This window comes from Montipora foliosa, chromosome 5 (assembly GCF_036669935.1).
Source record: "Montipora foliosa isolate CH-2021 chromosome 5, ASM3666993v2, whole genome shotgun sequence".
Classification (NCBI taxonomy): Eukaryota; Metazoa; Cnidaria; class Anthozoa; order Scleractinia; family Acroporidae; genus Montipora; species Montipora foliosa.
In genome coordinates, this window is record NC_090873.1 from 32841919 (window position 1) to 32850248 (window position 8330).

The following is an 8330-nucleotide window of genomic DNA, read 5'->3' on the forward strand; positions in this document are numbered from 1 at the left end:
TGCACCTCCACAGGTAGGTTTTCCCTACGAGGATGAATTTGTCAGTCAAACGCACGTATTTGCAATAAACTTAACTGGGACAACTTAGGACAGAACTTAAAGTTACAGCGGACATCTAATCAGAATCTGCTGCTCTCCCGCCCCGCAAAGGGTCCACTTAACTTTTGTCTCTTTTTCCGGTCTTTTCACTGAACACGACAGACGCAATATTTGTTATTGTTGCATTCAAAGAAATACATAAATACTGATAAAACCCTTCATTGTATTTTCAATATTTGCTTCATTCTCGCAGGCACAAGGATTTTTGACATCTTTTCTTTTGTTTTAATAATTTTCTCATATATGCTTTTACTATTTTCTAAACTCGCTTTCTACTAGTATGCAAATGCTACTTTTCTCGGCTTTTGCAGTATTTTTGCTTCATTTGGCTGTTTACAAACTTTTTGAAGTTGCAGAGATCCTCACTCGCTTAAATGTTTTTCGGGTTGTCCTATATATGCGTGTTCACCTTGTCATTCTTTTGTTCGGCTGCATTCCATATTTATTTTCCTAATATGTTTTTCTTATTCTCTTGAAAAAGCAATCTGGCATTGTGTAGAATTTCCGTATTATTTCAGCGGCTTGTGGAGGGCCCACTTTGCCTTTTCCACTGTCACTTTGTTGCTGTTTTTTGTTTTTTGTTTTTTTTTTCATGCCGCCTTTTAAAGATATTGAGCAAGGAGGAAGGGGATACATTGTTGGAGTTCAAAACAATGTAGTTTTGAAACCCTCCGTGACTCAATTTGAGTTATTTCAGTTAACTGTTTGAAGTAAGGAAAAACTTAAATTAAGCAAATTGGTATGAGTTGAAAGAGGGATTTACTGTTCACTTCGTTTCCTGGTTAATTTCGGAAAGGAAGTGTACGCAGCCAAGAATTGTTCATCCTTGTTAGGGAGAGTTATTCTCTCAATTTTTCTTTCCGGGCCAAATTGTAAGAGAGATCAATCAAATCTCTTTAGCATAATTGACATAGCCCAACACGTAAAGTCAGAAAGTGCAAAACAATGAATCTTTGAATTTCACTGAAAATCTGTTCTATTCTGCAGGTATAATTCAAAAGAGGAGCTAGAGCAAAACTTGTCATTTTTTTCCAATAGTTTCCATTCACTTGGTGCTTGAAGGAAAAAAAAAATTGTTCCGGTACTTGTTAAAGCTTTGTTTTGCCGTGTCATTCCATTACCTCTCTGACTTAAGTGTTTATTTTCTTGGCTTAGAATATTATTAATTCTTGCGTCAGTACAAGCGGTTTGGCATTGTCGCGGCCACTATAATTCATATTAAGTTTCTCACAATGCCTTAGAAGCCTTTTCCTCTGCTTTGTTCCCTGTAAAGGCGTAAAAGGAAACAGTCCTCTGGTGAAAAAGTTCATTCAAATTTCGCCAGCTGCTATGTACCTTAAATTTCTCATCAACTCTACTAAAAGTGTAACACTTACATGCCTTTTCTGTAAAGCACTCGTAACTTCCCGGTGACTGCCCTTTACTAAGAACTGGGAGTTGAAAAGAGTGATTCTGCAAAGAAAGATAATTTAGATAAGGAATACTGAACATTGTCGACCAGATGTGTAACTATTTTTTGAATGTGATTCAAGACCTAGCTGAACTTCGTAGGACAACAGTATCCTCGCTGTATGTGTTACACTTTCTTTTTTCGCCTGTGACAATATCTGGAAATATTCTCGCTATTCATGCTCTGTGGAAAGCCTCATCGCTACCCGACAATTTGAGGAAGTTGCTTCTGAGTCTTGCTTTCTCTGATCTCGGCGTGGGATTGTTCGCCCAGTTAATGTTGGCAGTTATTTTGAAGATAGCAGTGAACGAAAACGGCGAAAACCTTGAAGAACTTTGTCCAATAACTTTGACAGTTTTTGAAATCATACTATTTGTTTTGGTTTCGGTATCATTCCTGAATGTCACCGCCATTGCTGTTGACAGACTTCTCGCTGTTTCTCTTCATCTGAGATACAAAGAGCTAGTGACTCCAGAACGCTTGTCAATAGCTTTAGTAGGAACATGGCTGGCAAGCTTTTTCTCTACTCTTTCGACTGTCGTCATAGGTATACGAACCATTGAATTAGGTGTTATATTTGGATGTATTGGATTTCTGCTGACCTCGGTGGCATATTTTCGTGTTTACAAAGTTGCGAGATATCATCAGAATCAAATTCACAATCACCTTGGGCAACAGAATAATGTACAAGAAAGTGTGCTCCTCCGAGAACGAAAGTGCGCCTTGGGGTCTGTGTATATTTATGTCATATTTGTCGTTTCTTATCTCCCACATTTTTGTTGTTTGCTTCTACTGATAAAAGATAATTCTCGGATCTCGTTTCTGGAAGCCCAAAGTATCGCGATATTTTTTGTCTTTCTTAATTCGTCGTTAAATCCTTTAGTTTACTGTTGGCGATTTCGAGAGGTTCGTGTTATTATGAAAAGTACATTGAAGAAGATACTCCGCATTTCTGAGGAATAAGAGGTGATGTAATGGTTCATTCTAACGTCAACATTTCCTCAATTTTGCTTTAATCTTCTTTTGAACGATTGCTGACTGAAATGCCATAATCCTACAAAAAAGAACTTCCAGTTTACAAATACATGTTTGTGTATGTGTTGGTGAGCAAAGAGACTGTTCTTAAGGACGGTGCCTAATTCAAAGGTATTTTTGTGCGGTTTACTGAATATGCGGAAAAAGCAAATCTTAACAAGTGTTATTGAAATCCAAAAAGAAAATTGGGGGTAACCAAGCACTTTTCGAAGATAATTTGCAGAAAGATTTAAAATACAAAGCAACGTATGGCGTTCTTTGCCAGATTGAAGCTTAATTATCTTTGAAAAATGTATGGTTTCCCGGAATTTTCTTTTTGGATACCAAGAGCACTTGCTAAGTTTTGCTTTCTCCGCATAGTTTTGAACTGCGCAAAAATATCCCTGTATTAATAAGCACCGCGGATAGGAAATCCGAGTATCTCGAGATGCGTAGAACGTATGCGCAATAACAATAATAGGCACCGTACTTAATATTTTCTGCCAATATATGAGCCTTTCACGAAATTATTTATTCGAACTTAAGTATGCGTTGAAATTTATCCCGCTAATCCGAAGGTAAGATCACATCAGGACAGCAGAGCTGCTTGAAAGAGTAAATATGTATCCACTGAGAAATTAAAGGAGGTCAAGTCCATAAGGTGGAAAATGATTGGGCGTAAACTGTAAGGCCTTTTTCTCAAATACTAACCGTGCGACCCCACCTTAAAATCCCAGGGTTTCCTCAACGAGAACAATAATCATGTATGGAAATAAATAGTTAAATCTGTCAGACAGGTTTTCCGCAAATGGCCAAAAGTTCGACTTTCGTCTATTTTGGTAATAACTGAAAAACTTACAATTACTTTAATTTCACAATTCTTTACTTCGGAAATCTGTAGTGAGTCACCTTAAACAATGTTTTCCCATGGATGATCAAAAAAAGACTATCTTATGCGACGTAAATGAAGGGGTTAGTTGTCCCCGCAAAATGATGTATTTTCTTGACACCCAAAATACCCAAAGCAGAAGGAAACATTACAATAACCTCTTTAAGCTGTTGAACAGCATAAAAGAAATACAGCAAAAGGAGAGAGAAGCATGGACGATGGACACAAATGAACAAGATTCAAACTGTTTGCATTTGGGTAATCGTGAAAAATGTCGGCCCGACGTTTTTCAAGTTTGTGGCAAATCCCTTGGAGAAAGATCGTTTTTGCTAGAATCATCTTGTTTGTGATGCAAAGACAATTTTATCAAAAAAGGAATTCCACATTACAAATTGCAATCACTCGTGATTAACTAAAGATTTCCGGCAAACACCCTAAAATAACGTGACATAGCTCCTTTCAGAAACTGTGGTGCTGCGTCAGTTGATGGGGAGTGAATTTGGTTTTATCAAACGAGTTCTTGAAGATAAATTAACCACCGTAAGAAACATTTGTGAGTTGGTGTTTTGTGAGTTCGCCCGGCGCTTCTTCCAATCCCTCTGAGAAAGGGCTAATGGCCGCGTCGTTAGTTTCCTCTCATGAGGCCCTCCCAGGGGTTTTGGGGAACAAGAAACATGGCTAATTTAAACTGGGTATAGAGGAACAAAGAAAAAATATCTTAGGGAACAAGGAAACATACTCCACTTTAGGGAACAAAAAGCTGAAAACAATGCTGCAAGTAACTTCGGGAACAAGGGACCAAGGTGCCCCTTCCCAGTCCTCCTCTCAGGGAGGACTTCATTTATCAGCTCGTGTGATAAAACTAAATTTTCTTATCGGACTTGGTTGCAAGCTTGTCAGGTTTGAAGAATAGGCCATATTTGAGTTAATGTCTTCTTCCTCTTCAAAGCGAGTCTAGGTGCGAAGTTTTTGTGATAATGATTAGTTCTATTCATATATGAATGAAAACTAATCTCATTGCACTTATAATTAGACTCGCTTCGAAGAGGAGGCAGGCATGAACTCGGAAATGGCCGATTCAAGACTCCAAGTTTCGACAGTCGTAATTGTCATCATCAGGACAATAAAGACTGAAAAACAAGAGTCATTTTACATTCACTGATTAGTGCCCGTCCCTTTTGATGAAATGTGAATATGTTTAGGGTAAAAGCTCGCTTTAGTTTCGTCACGGCTCAGAGGAGCGTCGGTGGAATTATGTGCCCATCTTTCAAAATAGGGCGTTTATGGACCTTTCCGGACGCGCTAAGTCATTTTTTTTTTCCAAACCTAAGGATCCTGTACCAAAGGAATAGCAAACTGACTCTGTTTATATTATGTCACAAATTAATTTCACAAACGTATGCAACCGACATACAAAAAGCCATTGTGGTACACGCGTAAAGAGCCCCAAAACGCAGTTTTTCTTTGAAAAAGCACGCCTTATCGGAACGTGCTTGCTAATCTAAAAATACAGAATACAGTTTTGTGGAATAATTCAAAAACAATCACTACCAACTGACGGTCATCAACGCCTTTGGGTCGATGGTAGAGCGGGTTGGGTTTTAAATTTGAATCGTTCCTTTGAGTGTTGCATCCATTGTTCTTCAATTCAGATTGGCATCAGACCATGCCTAATTGTCAACTGGTTTCAGTGAGAACTTAAATCTATCAGACTCCTGTCCTTAATAGTTGGCAACTTTCACGAATCCTCGAGATCCATCTGCTTCGATTTATAGAACCTCCTTAATCGATAAACTGTCAAGTAAGATTCAAAACTTGCATTATTTAAGACAGCAACTGTCTAATTCAGAGCGGAAATATTACATGCTTTTACATATTTTTGTCCAAGCCAGGTGGGATGGATCGAAGTAAAACCATTTCCATCTTTTAGAAATAAAACTGCTTTTCTACAAAACATAGCTTGCATTTTAATTTATTCAAGATGTGGAAAATGAAAAGAGACAAAAGTTTCATCTTAATGAAAAGGAAATACGAAGTTGACCCCATAACGTTCCGTAAAAAAAAGCACAGATCAATGTCCATATGATAAAACTGCTATAATAATAATAATACAAATGTGATCACTAGTATCACTACGCTTTTAGAAACACATTTCAAAGTATCATGGTAAAAATTAGCGTCGTTTGCATTTTATGATAAGATTTAAACATTTCAAAGATCCCGCCTTCACCACCTTGGTAGGTGTGCTAAAATGAAAGGATTTAGTTTTGCTATCTCTTGCCTGTGGTTGGCATTCTCCTTCATCGCCTCTTTCTTCCTTTTTGCTGTTTCAACTACAAAATGAGGTCCAACTGAAAGATGTACGCAATTTCAAGCTTATGAAAATAACCAGAAATACACCAATATATATATATATATACACGGTTTAGTTTAAGCTCAGGTAATCCGGCTATTCATAAAACACATCGGTTAAAAGAAGAAGAGAAGTGGGCCTGAGTTCCAATAGGTTTCGTCCCCTTAGGAGTTACAAAATATTGCCATGTAACATAAAAATGCGACGTTTTTAATTGTTTGCCTTCGTTCAGTAGTATCAGTTTTCTCTCTGATGTTCATATTCAGATGACAACGCGACACATTTGTATCTATAAGTTTTGCACCCCGTTATAAACAAAGAGAGTTTGCGACAAAAAGTTCCATGTTCGGATCAGTCATGAGAGAAAAACGGAGTTTTAATTTTAAATTAAACAGTGTGGTAATTTTCTGTCTTAAATGACCGGATTGAAAGTTGAATTGTTTTTTCAATCATTATTAGTATGACGCTATGGATTTGCGACTCATTATACACAGTGATCTGTATGTCCCTAGTTCTAAACGAAGATGGTGGTTGAGAAGCATGGCAATTGCTTGAAAAAATATTAATAATTGCACACTGCTTTCAGTTTGATCTGCCGGCTGAAGTATTATTCAGTGTCCGCTTGAATATCTGTCAGTTTACTTTAAAATAAGGAATAATTTTGGGAGTTTTAAACGACATCTCGATGTCGATGGACAGCAAGGGTGCTTAATAGCCTCTCTCATTATTGAAAAAGCTTTTACTACATCGCATGTTCGTAAAATTCAAAATTATGTTTATTCGCTGATCACCTATTTTTTTCCTGAATTTGCACCAAGTTACATGCTAAGCTGATATTTTTTCACCGCATCTCTGCTTTAAAAACCACGCGCTTACGATTAAAAGTAGCGAAAAAAAATTTCCGGAAGTTGTCTTATCATTTATCACGAAAACGACATTCAAAATCCAAAACAAAGAGCAAATAACATCATGCAGACAAGAGCTCTTAAAAGTGTAGTGTAGTGACAGTGACGTTTACGTCACGTGACGTGGGAAACCATGTGCTATAGAGAGTCCGCCATCTTGCCAATAGAATCATTGTGTTCCTACAGTATTGTGTTCTTCTTGTCTTGCGAAGTGACGAGGATGGGATACTATGGCCTGGTGTAACTTTAGTTGATAGCCCTTTAGTTGCCCAGGCCCTCAAAAACTTTGGAAAATTTAACCTAAGAGCAGCTTTCTTGTCTAGACGTTGGGCATTGTCTATGTTTGCATTGCAGTTGTTAACAAATGTCCCAGTCATGGCCTACTCCGCCAAAGATGCAACAGACGCATCACCTGTTGGACTTAGAGCAGTCCTGGAACAACAACAACAAGAGGATGGTTCATACAGGCCAGTGTACTGCGCCAGCCGCTATCTAAGAGATGCGGAGAAGAGGTACTCCCAATTTGAAAGGGAGGCACTAGCCGTCCGGTGGGAGTTTCAAAAATTCTACCTCTACTTGTATTGAATGGAGTTTGATCTCCGCACAGACCACAAACCGTTGGTAACCGTCCGGGCGTCAAGAGTACACCCCCATCAGCACTTATTGAAAGATGGTTGTTATACCTCCAACAGTTTCGTTATGTAGTGACGCACATTTCGGGGAAAGAGAACTCTGCGGATGCTCTAAGCCGGCTCCCAGTAGGTCCAGCTCAGGACCATGATGCCCGTGAAAGCACAGAATATGCCTGCAGCATAGCTAGTGAAGCCGTACCAGCAGCACTAACACCCCTGTAAGTTGAGCAAGCATCTGAAAAAGACCCCACGTTACATATGGTGCGTCAAGCTATTGCCTCAAGAGAGTGGAGTCGCTTATCGGGCACAATGTATAAAGCTTTGGCAGAAGAACTATGGGTCCTTGGCCAGCTTGTCCCCAGAGGCGACCGTATTATTATGCCAGAAAGCCTCTGGAAGAATACTATTGCACTCGCACTTGAGGGTCACCAGGATATGGTGGCCCAACATGGACAAGCAGGTTGAACAGTTTGTAAAAAGATGCCACCCTTGCCAGCAAGTCGGCCCTAGCAGTAAGACCGAACCTATCAGGTCAACGACATTACCTGAAGTTCCATGGGGTGACATTGTCGTTGACCTATCGGAGATTCCCGGTGGAAACCACTTGCTCGTAGTAGTAGACAACTACTCACGCTGGTTCGAAGTTATCTTGTTGAGAAAGACAGAAACATCACACGTCACAAGAGCCATGGAGGGTATCTTTCAAACACATGGCATACCTGAGAGTGTCCGTAGTGACAATGGTCCGCCATTTTCCTCTGAAGAATTTGAAGGCTTTCTAGATTATCTAGGAATAGTTCACCTAAAGGGAATCCCCTACTGGCCGCAGAGTAATGGTCAAGTCGAGCGCTGTAACGAGAGTTTACTGAGGATAATAAGAATTGCCACTTTAGAAGGTAAAGACTGGAGAAAGGCATTGCAAAATTTCCTCTTCCAGTACCGAACCACACCTCACTCAGTGTCTGGATTGTCTCCAGCCGAGCTCTGG